The sequence below is a fragment of the Trachypithecus francoisi genome, unplaced genomic scaffold, assembly GCF_009764315.1.
Source record: "Trachypithecus francoisi isolate TF-2019V2 unplaced genomic scaffold, Tfra_2.0 Lachesis_group5, whole genome shotgun sequence".
NCBI lineage: Eukaryota > Metazoa > Chordata > Mammalia > Primates > Cercopithecidae > Trachypithecus > Trachypithecus francoisi.
In genome coordinates this window covers 103437602-103453836 of record NW_022681470.1, presented here as the reverse complement: position 1 = coordinate 103453836, position 16235 = coordinate 103437602, and positions in this window count along the sequence as shown.

Here is a 16235-nt window from a genome sequence, read left to right as displayed (position 1 = left end):
AGGTATTGGTGATAATCTATTAAGATGGACTTTTTGCTTTATTATTATTATTAAACTCTACATATATATTATATACACTCTTATATGCATGATACATTTCATAATAATTTGTTTACAATCTCTACATAGCTCTCTATAGGAAATGCATTATTGGGATTTAATAGCAGAAGCCCAAAGTCAGCTGTGTTGCTGTTTCAAGTGTCCAGCAGTGGCTGCTGTTGACCTGGAAAATTGATGGAAAAAAATGGAGAGTATAGTTAATGGTTCTACTTTTAAATGTTTTTCAAGTTTTTTTTTGTCCTGTGTCTTAGTTTCTTTGTAGGAATGAAAAAGAGAACACATCATGAGGTGATGGCTAGACACCATTTCATACTAAATTTAATTTTCTTAGTAATACTGTGTTGTTGGAATGAGGGTATTGTCCATTGTACTTGATGATCAAGAAACTAGGTTAAGCCGGGCGCGGTGGCTCAAGCCTGTAATCCCAGCACTTTGGGAGGCCGAGACGGGTGGATCACGAGGTCAGGAGATCGAGACCATCCTGGCTAACACAGTGAAACCCCGTCTCTACTAAAAATACAAAAAAACTAGCCGGGCGAGGTGGCAGGCGCCTGTAGTCCCAGCTACTCGGGAGGCTGAGGCAGGAGAATGGCGTAAACCCGGGAGGCGGAGCTTGCAGTGAGCTGAGATCCGGCCACTGCACTCCAGTCCGGGCGACAGAGCGAGACTCCGCCTCAAAAAAAAAATAAAAAAATAAAAAAAAAAAAAAAAAAAAAAGAAACTAGGTTAAAAAAGGTCAACGCAGATTGCCTCAAAGCACACAATTAAAATGGTGAAGGCTGCCCTGGATTTCCCTTTATTCTCCACCAACTTTCCCCAGTGTGCCTATGAATGGAATTATCAGCAGCAGCCAGCATCGCCCCGCACTCAGGCTCGGAAGCACTCAGCTAGCCTCAGTCTCTCTGGGAGCCTCCGCTAGGCCTTCAGGGAGGTGTGATATACTGGGCACAGTGGAGGTTAAGTATCCATTTCCTCTAACTTTCTGCTTACGAGTAGTTGCTGTCCCTGAGCAACCTTTTGACTTAAGCCCTTTGCTCTCCTAAAGGCTTAGGCATTGTGGCTATAGACCATCTATATATTTAAAGGTACATTAGCAGAAAGGAGACCCTTTGCTGATCTTAAGAACAGCTTGTGAGAATGGTGGATGGGTGAGGGGGCAAGGCAGGCGCACGTGAATGATAGCTTCATCAACTTGACGTTCCCTCAGGATCCACCACCTCCATGGGGGTTCTTTCCTGGCCATTTCCCCACCAGATGTAAAAATTATTAAATGTATTTGGCTAGAGTTTCTTGAGAACTCTTCTTTCTCAGGTTTTTTTTCCTTTACCTTATTTCCTTCTCTGCTTCTAGTTTTATTCATTTTTATTTTCTGCTCTCACATAAGCTCTAGCTAAATGGTGCCTGGGTTTGCTCAAGTATCAAGGTACAGAGAAGGAGCTCTATGAAATTTCAGTCCTGATGTTGAACACTGAGGTGCTAACCCAGGAGCTGATGGTGTTCTGGGGAGACCCAGACCCAATAATAGGGATACTTCTTTCCCCAATAATTGAGCAGTCCAGCAACTTGGGACTTAGAAAAGACCTAGAACTGGCTTAGAAAATTCTCCATAGTTTTAAAAAATTTAAAAAAGCTGGTCAGGGGATGGTTTGAAGAAACAAAGTAGAAAAGTTGTCATGGTTTTGTTTTTAAATTGGATTGCATCCATGAAGTTTAAGGACTTCAGGAGAAAATAATGAGTGAGTTGAGGTCATTGAAAGGTTTGGAGCCTTCAACTACTGGCTCCACAGATGGGAAATTACTCATGTATACTGTATATGTATGTTACATAAATATTCCTAATCTATATACCAATATGTAGGAGACCCTAGATAGCCCCTGAGTTGCCTTTTAGTGACTACCTCTGCTATTTAAAAGTTTTTCTATGCCTTAACTTTTAGAGTTTTCAGGATCTCACTTTTAAACTGTGTTTGATTCTGAGTCACATTAACCACAACAATGAATATTCTGTGAACACTTTACATTTGCAACCACATTCATATACATTGCCTCATTTATTCAATATAATCACTTTGTTTTTTTCTCGTGGGTACTAGGAGACAAGAGTCTTAGAAAATTATGCTTTTGACACATGCACGCAAATGTTCATTGCAGCACTATCCACAGTAGCAAAGACACGGAAACAACCTAAATGCCCATCAATGACAGATTGGATAAAGAAAATGTGACACATATACACCATGGAATACTATGCAGCCTAAAAATGAGCAAGATCATATCTTTTGCAGGAATATGGATGGAGCTGGAGGCCATTATCCTTAGCAAACTAATGCAGAAACAGAAAACCAAATACTGCATGTTCTTATAAGTGGGAGCTAACTGATGAGAACTCATGAACACAAAGAAAGAAACAACAGACACTGGATTCTATTTGAGGCTGGAGGGTGGGAGGTGGCAGAGAAGCAGACAAGATAACATTGATGAAATAATCTGTAAAACAAACCCTCATGACACAAGTTCACCTATGTAGCAATCCTTCACATGTACTCCCAAACTGAAAATGAAAGTTTTTTTGTAAATTATGCTTTTCCAATTCTTAGGAACTGGAAGCCAGCTCTTAGGTATGGAAGCTAGAATTTGAAGCTGATATTTGACTTAATGTGCTCATTCTTTCTAAATCTTGATACTAACTTTATTAATATCTTAGCGTGAGTTTGTTTATCACAACATATAAGCTAGAAAATCAGCTTCACCTGAAGCTGTGCCTCCGGCTGCTCAGCAACCATTCCTCACTAGTCATTCAGGGCAGTTTTTTTTCTTTTTTAACTCTGGTTTGCGGATCACCTGGAACGGAATTATTCTGGGGGAGGAAGCGTTATTGCTAACATTTCACATTCTTAAGCTGTATCCCAGGTCTACCGACTCAGCTTCTAAGGGATGGGACTCAGGAAACTACTGTTAAAGCAAGAACCCAGATTAATCTTATATGCCCTAGGTTTTGAGAAGCAGTGGTTTAGCAACCACACCACCCTTTTTCAGGGCCACTGCCACATATGTCTTCTGAATTTCTGGGATTTTGACTGCTTGAGTGGAATGGGTCATTGTCAATATACATCCCTGAAGATTGCTGTTTGGAATTTGATCTATTGGCCAAAAAATTCTTTCCTCATCCCACCCAACAATGCAGGATATTTTTTCCAGGCTGGTCTGGAGGAAAAACCAATCATTGTTCTCGTTCTGACTAATTGGAGACAGTCTGGCCACAAACATCTCCCTTTGTTCCTTTCTCTTCTGCAGGACTTGGGCAGGGCTGCAGAGTGGCTGGTGTGGAGGGTGGCTAGGGTGGGGCCCAGAAAAAAGAATGAAAACTGCAATGCCTTCTGTCATTAAGTCCTGAGTGGAATGCTCAGTTGAATAATGGAAAGGGTCTCTGGTGTCTTTGGGAACATTTTTGTTATTGTCCCAAGTAAAAGACTTGAGTGTCAACTGAGATTCTTTTATGTCTGTACTTCTCCACAATTTTTTAGCATTTCTTACGGTCTGTGCAGTAATTGCAGTTTCCTTAAAACCATTCAGTTGACTGTTCTCAATTTGTTTCAGCTGGTCTGAGAAGTCTTTGGGTAAACTAAATGAAATACAACTAGGAAAGGCTCTTGTTTCCTTTTGTTTTCTTGGAAAAGGAAATAGTGTACATTGCTAATACCAATAAATGACCGGAAACCCCACGTTTTCTACCAGCAGCAATACCTCTTTGTGGTGGTACAATATTTCTTTGAAATACAAATCCCATGTACAAACAGTAGTAGTAGTAAACATTTATTGAGCATTTATTTATTCCAGTCACTGTGCTAAGTGCTCTGTGTATTTTTTAATTTAATTCAACCAATTACTCTTTAAATTAGGCACTATGATAATTCTTACTTTACAAATGAGCAAGTGAAGTCCTAGAAAGTTGAAATAACCTTTCTAAAGACAAACAGGTAAGCATTAGAATGCTGATTTGCGGCCGGGCGCGGTGGCTCAAGCCTGTAATCCCAGCACTTTGGGAGGCCGAGGCGGGCGGATCACGAGGTCAGGAGATCGAGACCATCCTGGCGAACACTGTGAAACCCCGTCTCTACTAAAAAATACAAAAAAACTAGCCGGGCGAGGTGGCGGGCGTCTGTAGTCCCAGCTACTCGGGAGGCTGAGGCAGGAGAATGGCGTGAACCCGGGAGGCGGAGCTTGCAGTGAGCTGAGATCCGGCCACTGCACTCCAGCCCCGGCGACAGAGCAAGACTCCGTCTCAAAAAAAAAAAAAAAAAAAAAAAAAAGAATGCTGATTTGCACCAAGGCAGTCTAGCTCCAGGGCCATATTCCTTTTTGCTATAGTCTGTGTTCCTTCTTGTCATATATAATCACTCCCATAATACACACACCCAGGCTTTAAGTCTTTGTTTAATTTTTAAGACCAGAATACGGAGTTTGACTATTATAATAGCCATATTTTTAAAACTAAAAATCAATAAAAATTCAGGGGATATAGGAGAGAAAATTTTGAACTGAGGCTGTTGCAAAAAAAGGCTGGAATGAAGGCTATCATATCCCATAGAGACCACACTGAGGATATCAATTGAATCCTTCACTCCTTTAATAAAGAACTTTCATATCAAAGGACTTTACATCCTCAGTATCTGGTACCATTTATAAAATGTGTACTTGAAGTGCTCAATAAATATTTATTAAATGATTGAAAGTATTTCTGTCTTCAAGGAATTGCTGATCTTTACGGGCAATTAATCGAACAATTTTAATACATTAAGTGCTACGATAGAGGTAGCACTGTGATAGAGGTACATGACGGACACTTAATATTTATTAAAGAAATAAATAAATCCATAGGGTGCATGTGGTGGTGGAGGGGATTCTTAGAGGGCCATGACATAACTCCCAGAGGCATTGTCACCTAAGACAGAATCTAAAAGAGAAGTAGGTACAGGTCAAATGAAGAGGGATGGGAAACCATACTAGGCAGAGGAGACCAAATAGACAAAATACCAGAGACAAGAGAAAAAAACACGGACTGTTGAACAAATTCCAGTAGTTCGGAATGGCTGGAACATAAATAACAGGGGGATTTGGGGGAAAGATGATGCTGATCCTGCTTAGGCTAAGCAGGATCAGGTTATGAAGATCTTTTACACCATGCAGTTTAGAATGTATTATAACTACTATGGGGATCCCTTGAAAAATATGTAGCCACAGGGTGACATAATTTTGGTTGTAGATGTATGTGTGTAAATGTGCTTGTTTAATAAACTATATATAACTTCTCCTCAGCATGAAACCTATTCTTCACATTTTTCATTATTAATGAAATAATCTTTTCATTGCTTTGAAGATATAGGTGATAAAGAACCACAGGAGGGATTCACTACTGTGATAGAGAAGGGTTCTACAAACTTTCATGTTCTTAGTATTACCTGGGAATTCTGTCAAAAAGTATATTCTGATTCAGTAGGTCTGAGGGGGACTCAGATTCTGGATGCCTAGCAAGCTCCCACGTGATGCCAGTGTTACTGGCTCTCAGCCCACACTTGTGAGTAGCAAGGGCTAGAAAAGGAAGAAGACAGTATCTCAGAAAAATGAAGTATGTTAATGGAAACAAAAAATCTGAGTCAGTGAGAGCATGGGATAAAGGAGACAGGCTTAGTTAACTAACGCTTAGGAAGATAATAAGAAAGAAGAAGAAAATGCTAGATTACAGAGGCATATCAAGTAAATAATACGGGAGTACCTGGCTTAGCTGATGACAAGGTGGTCAGAAAAACATTTCTAAAAGGAAATGAAATAGGATTTCCTGACAGGGATGATTATAAGCTTCTATTTGAGACCAAGTCTGCAGTAGCTAGTGTAGCATTTCCCAAACTGTAGAACGCTCAAACAAGTGTTCTATAGAATGCTCATTCTAAAGGAACTTAATACATGTTTTGGCAAAGACTTTCTTTTTTTCTTTTCTTTTCTTTTTTTTTTTTTTCAGACGGAGTTTCGCTCTTGTTGCCCTGGCTGGAGTGCAATGGCGCGATCTCGGCTCACTTCAACATCCGCCCAGATTCAGCCGATTCTCCTGCCTTAGACTTCCTGAGTGGCTGGGATTACAGGCATGTGCCACCATGCCAGGCTATTTTTGTATTTTTAGTAGAGATGGGTTTTCTCCATGTTGATCAGTTTGGTCTCGAACTCCCGACCTTAGATGATCCGCCCGCCTCGGCCTCCCAAAGTGCTGGGATTACAGGCGTGAGCCACCATGCCTGGCCTTGGCAAAGACTTTCATGACCAAATAAGTTTCGGAAATGCTCTTAAGCAAAGTTAAACTCATTTATAGGAAGTATTTTACCAAGAAACATCCTTTTCACAAGACACCTAATTAACGCCTCCAGACCCAGAGTTTTTACCAAGCACAATATTGGAAAACCTCACCTACTGAAAAAAGACCATTGGATTTGTAGTAAGGTCTGAGTTGCAGACCCTTCTGTTTAGCAAGTTACTTAACCTCTCTGAGCTACAGTGTCTTAATGATAAAATAGGTGTTACACTGTCAATCTTGCCATGCTATTATGAATATTGAATTAATAAGTATAGGAGATTATAAACTCCATAGCATTATGATATTCTGCTTATTTTTGACTACTACAACATCTTGCACAATGTTTCATTTATTGGCACTCAGTCTTCTAGGAAAGAATCAGTTAATTAATTAACTGACTTTAGGCCAAGAAACTCCTTAAGGGAACTTAGTAAGAGAGCTGGAAATTGATGTTCTCCCATAAAAGGCAGGAATTAGGCAGAGGCTAGTGAAGAATATGACTTGATGTGTTGTTTATCTGTTTTCCTCTTTCTGTGGTGCTTTGATATTACTAAAGGTAGAAGACAAGATCTATTATAGAAGATAACACAGAATTATTTGCAAGGCAAAAAGTGGGTAGTACTTGAAACAGGAGAAACAGAAAAAAAAATCTCAGCTGCCATGTTCCAGTGGGTGGGCCAGTATTAATTTCAAATTAAATTTTAGGATCATTCATAACTTATCTCATGATGGTAACATTATTTTGGCCATAAGAATATCCACATGGAAAATTAATACTTCTCATATCTAAAAGCTATGCAGGTTCTCAATGAACCTGACCAAACTTAAGTGTCTTACGAGAGCAGTCAAATATTACAGGTGGAAAAATGGAAGGAGATGACACATCCATAGTTATCTAAAGAATACATTTGAAGTTTAAAATACGTGGATGTTTATGAAATATTCAGTCAATTATGTATTTAGCAATCATCTCGCCAAATGTCTAGCCATTTGAAAACATCTGGATTATTGAATGTTCATCCAGATGTTCAGTCTTGAGTAGATATTTGGCAGTTGCAAAATACAATTTTCCAGTTGCTTGGTCTGAATTTTGCTGAATTTTAAAACATTAATTTGAATAGCTGTTTTGTATCTATGCCATTGTTCTGGCTTTAGACTGATCAAATAACAACAGGCTTGGTAATAGAACTACTGAATCAGTGTTCTGAGCTACCCCACCTTGCCCAACAGTAATGTATTGTTTCTCTTTTTTGGCTTACTTGGTGGTGTCGGGCAAGCAAATAGAACCCCATAAAGGGATGTAGAGGAGAAAATAGTGTGTGGTAATAGATAAGACACTGTAAGTGGGGATCAAAAGACCTGATTCAAGTCATAGCTGTGCTCTTACCAACTGAATAACCTTGGGCAACTATATTTACTTCAGTAGCACTTTGTCTTCTGTGAAATAAGTATAATAATAATTGATCTCCCACTTTGAGGTTTGTTGGGATAATCAAATGAGACAGAAATGTGAACTTGTTTGTGAACTAGTACATGTTATATGTATATATTTATGATGTATCTATGCCAATGTTAGATGTGAATACTTTTGTTTCTGTTTCCCTCTAGGCAAGTATATTTAGTACTACATGTGTCCAGCTTTGTACTAAAATGAGGATGAATTTTAAAAAAGAATGATCGGGAAACATCAATTTCCCAATCATACAATTTAAAACATAAAAGATTTAATTTTGCCTAAAATGACAAATAAACATTTCAAGAAATTCTGTTCCTGGCTTTCGATTTCATCTCCCACTCTTTTAGTCAAATAGATAAGGCCCATAAGTGTTCCATACTTTTCAGCTCTGTTTTTTCTAAAAGCTATTTCTCTATGCTTGGAATATTCTTTCTTCATGTTCCCACGTGTTCAGATCCCATTAATGTTTTCACGTTTCATCTAAAAATGTCAGATTTCCCTGTTAATATTTCATTCATCCTTCTACTTAAGAGTCACGACTTTTAAGGCCTGGATTTGAAAGCTGTCTCTGTCACTTAATAATTGTGTGAATTTGGCCACTATAATAATTCATTTGGAATTTTGATTTCTTCAGTAAGAATTATTGTGTCTCACATAGTGAACTGAACATTAAATGAGATAATGTATATCCTGGTAGATATTCCTGCCCTTTCCAAAAATGCCCTATTTCTGCCTCTGTGTCTCTAAAGAGACTCTTTAGTTTTTTATCCTACCAGTGTGCATTCTTTTAAAAAAAATCAAATAGCACCACTAGGCTTATGAAAGAGGATTCTTGTGCCTTCAACTCCCAGTATACTACTTCCAGTGGCAACTCCTTTCAGGTCTTTCAACTGACACTTATATTTATCTCCGGATTTCTAGTTAACATCCTTATACTGCCATTTACTGATTTTTCAATTTTTAAAAGTATCTTCTACTGACTTTTCACAATGGAAAATAAGGATTTAGTGTTTCTTACATCTTCCTTCCTTACATGAATACATTTGCTCTCTCCAATTCTCTTAGGATAGCTTATTATTTGTTATTACGACCACTTAAATATTATTCACACGTAAACTAAGAAGAGGACCATGGTTTTATTTCCATTCTCTTTCCCCTTTTGCTTTTCTCTGGAGTTAATGATCACTTTATTTTTTAATATCATAGTTTATTATGCCCTTTACTCTTTATGTTTTCTTTTCTAATAATATTTATTTGAACTGCCTTCAGACTTTTGGACAGTCTTTTTTCTTTTATGTGGTGATAAAACTAAATACACTCAAATGTAGAATTTGCTTTGACTTGTAGCTCTGCGCTTATCAAGCCCACATGACACTGACTGGTGGTGTCAGTCTATGTGATGACATCAACCTAAATATTCTCTCAACATGAATACCTTTAAAATGGAATACTTAGGATTTTCTTTACCAGCAATGTAAGTTTTTTTTTTTTTTTTTTTCTTTTTTTTTTTTTTTTTTTTATTATTAAGTTCTAGGGTACATGTGCATGACGTTTATATCATGTATAACTCCCCAATGCAATCCCTCCCTCCTCCCCCCTCCCCATGATAGGCCCCAGTGTGTGATGTTCCCCTTCCCGAGTCCAAGTGATCTCATTGTTCAGTTCCCACCTATGAGTGAGAACATGCGGTGTTTGGTTTCTCTTCTTGTGATAGTTTGCTAAGAATGATGGATTCCAGCTGCATCCATGTCCCTACAAAGGACGCAAACTCATCCTTTTTGATGGCTGCATAGTATTCCATGGTGTATATGTGCCACATTTTCTTAATCCAGTCTGTCACAGATGGACATTTGGGTTGATTCCAAGTCTTTGCTATTGTGAATAGTGCCGCAATAAACATACGTGTGCATGTGTCTTTGTAGTAGAGTAATTTATAATCCTTTGGGTATATACCCAGTAGTGGGATGGCTGGGTCATATGGTACATCTAGTTCTAGATCCTTGAGGAATCGCCATACTGTTTTCCATAATGGTTGAATTAGTTTACAATCCCACCAACAGTGTAAAAGTGTTCCTATTTCTCCACATCCTCTCCAACACCTGTTGTTTCCTGACTTCTTAATGATTGCCATTCTAACTGGTGTGAGATGGTATCTCATTGTGGTTTTGATTTGCATTTCTCTGATGGCGAGTGATGATGAGCATTTTTTCATGTGTCTGTTGGCTGTATGGATGTCTTCTTTTGAGAAATGTCTGTTCATATCCTTTCCCCACTTTTTGATGGGGTTGTTTGTTTTTTTCTTGTATATTTGTTTGAGTTCTTTGTAGATTCTGGATATTAGCCCTTTGTCAGATGAGTAGGTTGCAAAAATTTTCTCCCATTCTGTAGGTTGCCTGTTCACTCTGATGGTAGTTTCTTTAGCTGTGCAAAAGCTCTTTAGTTTAATTAGATCCCATGTGTCAATTTTTGCTTTTGCTGCCGTTGCTTTTGGTGTTTTAGACATGAAGTCCTTGCCCATGCCTATGTCCTGAATGGTACTACCTAGATTTTCTTCTAGGGTTTTTATGGTATTAGGTCTAACATTTAAGTCTCTGATCCATCTTGAATTAATTTTCGTATAAGGGGTAAGGAAAGGATCCAGTTTCAGCTTTCTACTTATGGCTAGCCAATTTTCCCAGCACCATTTATTAAATAGGGAATCCTTTCCCCATTTCTTGTTTCTCTCAGGTTTGTCAAAGATCAGATGGCTGTAGATGTGTGGTATTATTTCTGAGGACTCTGTTCTGTTCCATTGGTCTATATCTCTGTTGTGGTACCAGTACCATGCTGTTTTGGTTACTGTAGCCTTGTAGTATAGTTTGAAGTCAGGTAGCGTGACGCCTCCAGCTTTGTCCTTTTGACTTAGGATTGTCTTGGCAATGCGGGCTCTTTTTTGGTTCCATATGAACTTTAAAGCCGTTTTTTCCAATTCTGTGAAGAAACTCATTGGTAGCTTGATGGGGATGGCATTGAATCTATAAATAACCTTGGGCAGTATGGCCATTTTCACGATATTGATTCTTCCTATCCATGAGCATGGTATGTTTTTCCATTTGTTTGTGTCCTCTTTGATTTCACTGAGCAGTGGTTTGTAGTTCTCCTTGAAGAGGTCCTTTACATCCCTTGTAAGCTGGATTCCTAGGTATTTTATTCTCTTTGAAGCAATTGTGAATGGAAGTTCATTCCTGATTTGGCTCTCTGCTTGTCTGTTACTGGTGTATAAGAATGCTTGTGATTTTTGCACATTAATTTTGTATCCTGAGACTTTGCTGAAGTTGCTTATCAGCTTAAGGAGATTTTGGGCTGAGACAATGGGGTTTTCTAAATATACAATCATGTCATCTGCAAACAGGGACAATTTGACTTCTTCTTTTCCTAACTGGATACCCTTGATTTCTTTCTCTTGCCTGATTGCCCTAGCCAGAACTTCCAACACGATGTTGAATAGGAGTGGTGAGAGAGGGCATCCCTGTCTTGTGCCAGTTTTCAAAGGGAATTTTTCCAGTTTTTGCCCATTCAGTATGATATTAGCTGTGGGTTTGTCATAAATAGCTCTTATTATTTTGAGGTACGTTCCATCAATACCGAATTTATTGAGCGTTTTTAGCATAAAGGGCTGTTGAATTTTGTCAAAAGCCTTTTCTGCATCTATTGAGATAATCATGTGGTTCTTGTCTTTGGTTCTGTTTATATGCTGGATTACGTTTATTGATTTGCGAATGTTGAACCAGCCTTGCATCCCAGGGATGAAGCCCACTTGATCATGGTGGATAAGCTTTTTGATGTGCTGCTGAATCCGGTTTGCCAGTATTTTATTGAGAATTTTTGCATCGATGTTCATCAGGGATATTGGTCTAAAATTCTCTTTTTTTGTTGTGTCTCTGCCAGGCTTTGGTATCAGGATGATGTTGGCCTCATAAAAAGAGTTGGGGAGGATTCCCTCTTTTTCTATTGATTGAAATAGTTTCAGAAGGAATGGTACCAGCTCCTCCTTGTACCTCTGGTAGAATTCAGCTGTGAATCCATCTGGTCCTGGACTTTTTTTGGTGGGTAGGCTATTAATTGTTGCCTCAATTTCAGAGCCTGCTATTGGTCTATTCAGGGATTCAACTTCTTCCTGGTTTAGTCTTGGGAGACTGTAAGTGTCCAGGAAATTATCCATTTCTTCTAGATTTTCTAGTTGATTTGCGTAGAGGCATTTATAGTATTCTCTGATGGTTGTTTGTATTTCTGTGGGGTCGGTGGTGATATCCCCTTTATCATTTTTTATTGCGACTATTTGATTCCTCTCTCTTTTCTTCTTTATTAGTCTTGCTAGCGGTCTGTCAATTTTGTTGATCTTTTCAAAAAACCAACTCCTGGATTCATTGATTTTTTGGAGGGTTTTTTGTGTCTCTATCTCCTTCAGCTCTGCTCTGAGCTTAGTTATTTCTTGCCTTCTGCTAGCTTTGAATGTGTTTGCTCTTGCCTCTCTAGTTCTTTTAATTGTGATGTTAGAGTGTCCATTTTAGATCTCTCCTGCTTTCTCTTGTGGGCATTTAGTGCTATAAATTTCCCTCTACACACTGCTTTAAATGTGTCCCAGAGATTCTGGTATGTTGTATCTTTGTTCTCATTGGTTTCGAAGAACATCTTTATTTCTGCTTTCATTTCGTTATGTACCCAGTAGTCATTCAGGAGCAGGTTGTTCAGTTTCCATGTAGTTGAGCGGTTTTGATTGAGTTTCTTGGTCCTGAGTTCTAGTTTGATTGCACTGTGGTCTGAGAGAGAGTTTGTTATAATTTCTGTTCTTGTACATTTGCTGAGGAGTGCTTTACTTCCAATTATGTGGTCAATTTTGGAATAAGTGCGATGTGGTGCTGAGAAGAATGTATATTCTGTTGATTTGGGGTGGAGAGTTCTATAGATGTCTATTAGGTCCGCTTGGTGCAGAGATGAGTTCAATTCCTGGATATCCTTGTTAACTTTCTGTCTCGTTGATCTGTCTAATATTGACAGTGGAGTGTTGAAGTCTCCCATTATTATTGTATGGGAGTCTAAGTCTCTTTGTAGGTCTCTAAGGACTTGCTTTATGAATCTGGGTGCTCCTGTATTGGGTGCATAGATATTTAGGAGAGTTAGCTCTTCCTGTTGAATTGATCCCTTTACCATAATGTAATGGCCTTCTTTGTCTCTTTTGATCTTTGATGGTTTAAAGTCTGTTTTATCAGAGACTAGGATTGCAACCCCTGCTTTTTTTTGTTCTCCATTTGCTTGGTAGATCTTCCTCCATCCCTTTATTTTAAGCCTATGTATGTCTCTGCATGTGAGATGGGTCTCCTGAATACAGCAGACTGATGGGTCTTGACTCTTGATCCAGTTTGCCAGTCTGTGTCTTTTAATTGGAGCATTTAGTCCATTGACATTTAAGGTTAATATTGTTATGTGTGAACTTGATCCTGTCATTATGATATTAACTGGTTATTTTGCTCGTTAGTTGATGCAATTTCTTCCTAGCCTCGATGTTCTTTACATTTTGGCATGTTTTTGCAATGGCTGGTACCGGTTGTTCCTTTCCATGTTTAGGGCTTCCTTCAGGGTCTCTTGTAAGGCAGGCCTGGTGGTGACAAAATCTCTAAGCATTTGCTTATCTGTAAAGGATTTTATTTCTCCTTCACTTATGAAGCTTAGTTTGGCTGGATATGAAATTCTGGGTTGAAAATTCTTTTCTTTAAGAACGTTGAATATTGGCCCCCACTCTCTTCTGGCTTGTAGAGTTTCTGCCGAGAGGTCTGCTGTTATTCTGATGGGCTTCCCTTTGTGGGTAACCCGACCTTTCTCTCTGGCTGCCCTTAAGATTTTTTCCTTCATTTCAACTTTGGTGAATCTGGCAATTATGTGTCTTGGAGTTGCTCTTCTGGAGGAGTATCTTTGTGGCGTTCTCTGTATTTCCTGAATTTGAATGTTGGCCTGCCCTACTAGGTTGGGGAAGTTCTCCTGGATGATATCCTGAAGAGTGTTTTCCAACTTGGTTCCATTTTCCCCCTCATTTTCAGGCACCCCAATCAGACGTAGATTTGGTCTTTTTACATAATCCCATACTTCTTGCAGGCTTTGTTCATTTCTTTTTCTTCTTTTTTCTTTTGGTTTCTCTTCTCGCTTCATTTCATTCATTTGATCCTCAATCGCTGATACTCTTTCTTCCAGTTGATCGAGTCGGTTACTGAAGCTTGTGCATTTGTCACGTATTTCTCGTGTCATGGTTTTCATCTCTGTCATTTCGTTTATGATCTTCTCTGCATTAATTAGTCTAGCTGTCAATTCTTCCACTTTTTTTTCAAGATTTTTAGTTTCTTTGCGCTGGGTACGTAATTCCTCCTTTAGCTCTGAGAGGTTTGATTGACTGAAGCCTTCTTCTCTCATCTCGTCAAAGTCATTCTCTGACCAGCTTTGATCCGTTGCTGGCGATGGGCTGCGCTCCTTTGCAGGAGGAGATGCGCTCTTATTTTTTGAATTTCCAGCTTTTCTGCCCTGCTTCTTCCCCATCTTTGTGGTTTTATCTGTCTCTGGTCTTTGATGATGGTGACGTACTGATGGGGTTTTGGTATAGGTGTCCTTCCTGTTTGATAGTTTTCCTTCTGACAGTCAGAAGGACTGTCTGTTGGTCTGTTGGAGATTGCTTGAGGTCCACTCCAGACCCTGTTTGCCTGGGTGTCAGCAGCAGAGGTTGCCGAAGATAGAATATTGCTGAACAGCGATTGTACCTGTCTGATTCTTTCTTTGGAAGTTTCCTCTCAGGGGTGATTCCACCCTGTGAGGTGTGGGGTGTCAGACTGCCCCTAGTGGGGGATGTCTCCCAGCTAGGCTACTCAGGGGTCAGGGACCCACCTGAGCAGGCAGTCTGTCCGTTCTCAGATCTCAACCTCCGCGTTAGGAGATCCACAGCTCTCCCCAAAGCTGTCAGACAGAGTCGTTCGCGTCTGCCACAGCCTGCTCTTTCCCCTAATGGACTGCAGCTGTGCGCTGTCCGCAGAGGTAGAGTCTACAGAAACAGGCAGGCTTCCTTGAGCTGCTGTGAGCTCCACCCAGTTCGGGCTTCCCAGCGGCTTTGTTTACCTACTTAAGCCTCAGCAATGGCGGGCGCCCCTCCCCCAGCCTCGCTGCTGCCTTGCGGATAGATCGCCGCAGATGGCTGTGTTAGCAGTGAGGGAGGCTCCGTGGGCGTGGGACCCTCCCGGCCAGGTATGGGATATATTCTCCTGGTGTGCCTGTTTCCTTAAAGCGCAGTATTGGGGTGGGAGTTACCCGATTTTCCAGGTGTTGTGTGTCTCAGTTCCCCTCGCTAGGAAAAGGGATTTTCTTCCCCCTTGCGCTTCCAGGTGAGGCGATGCCTCGCCCTGCTTCAGCTCACGCTGGTCAGGCTGCAGCAGCTGACCAGCACCGATTGTCCGGCACTCCCTAGAGAGATGACCCCAGTACCTCAGTTGAAAATGCAGAAATCACCGGTCTTCTGTGTCGCTCGCGCTGGGAGTTGAAGACTGGAGCTGTTCCTATTCGGCCATCTTGCTCTGGAGTCCAATGTAAGTTTTTATACTTGGAAGAATTAGGTTCCATCTCTTCAAAAATATATATTCATTTTGTATCCACAGGGTTGTTTTGGTAGACCAACAGTTTGTCAATCAGGTCCTTTGTATCTCTAAGTGCATCATACAGTCCATTTATGATTCCCATGACTTCTGTCCCCTGGTGTACATGCCATGTATGGTTCCCTCACCTTGACTATGTGAGTGAATATGATACAGTTCAATCCTATGATTAAATTATGCTATATGACAAAGATGAGAGGATTTTTCAGATTTTAATTTCTTACTGATAGGTGGGAATTGAACAATGAGAGCTCATCTTCTCACTCATAGGTGGAAACTGAACAATGAGAACACTTGGACACAGCGTGGGGAACATTACACACCGGGGCCTGTCATGGGGTGAGGGGTGGGGAGGGATAGCATTAGGAGAAATACCTAATGTAAATGACAAGTTAATGGGTGCAGCACACCAACATGGCACATGTATACATATGTAACAAACCTGCACGTTATGCACATGTACCCTAGAACTTAAAGAATAATAAAAAGTGTATAAATAACATTTTAAACAAATGAAATCTAAATTCAGTTGACTTTGAATTAATCAAAAGGAAAATTGTCCTTGGTGGGCCTGATTTAATTGGTCTCCTTGAAAAAGTGGGGCTTTCCGGTAGGAAGAGATTTAAAGCAAGGGACACTCTCTTGCTGGCCATGGAGAAGAAAATTCTTACGTTGCAGAGAGGGCCCCATGGGCAGGGGACAACAGACAGCT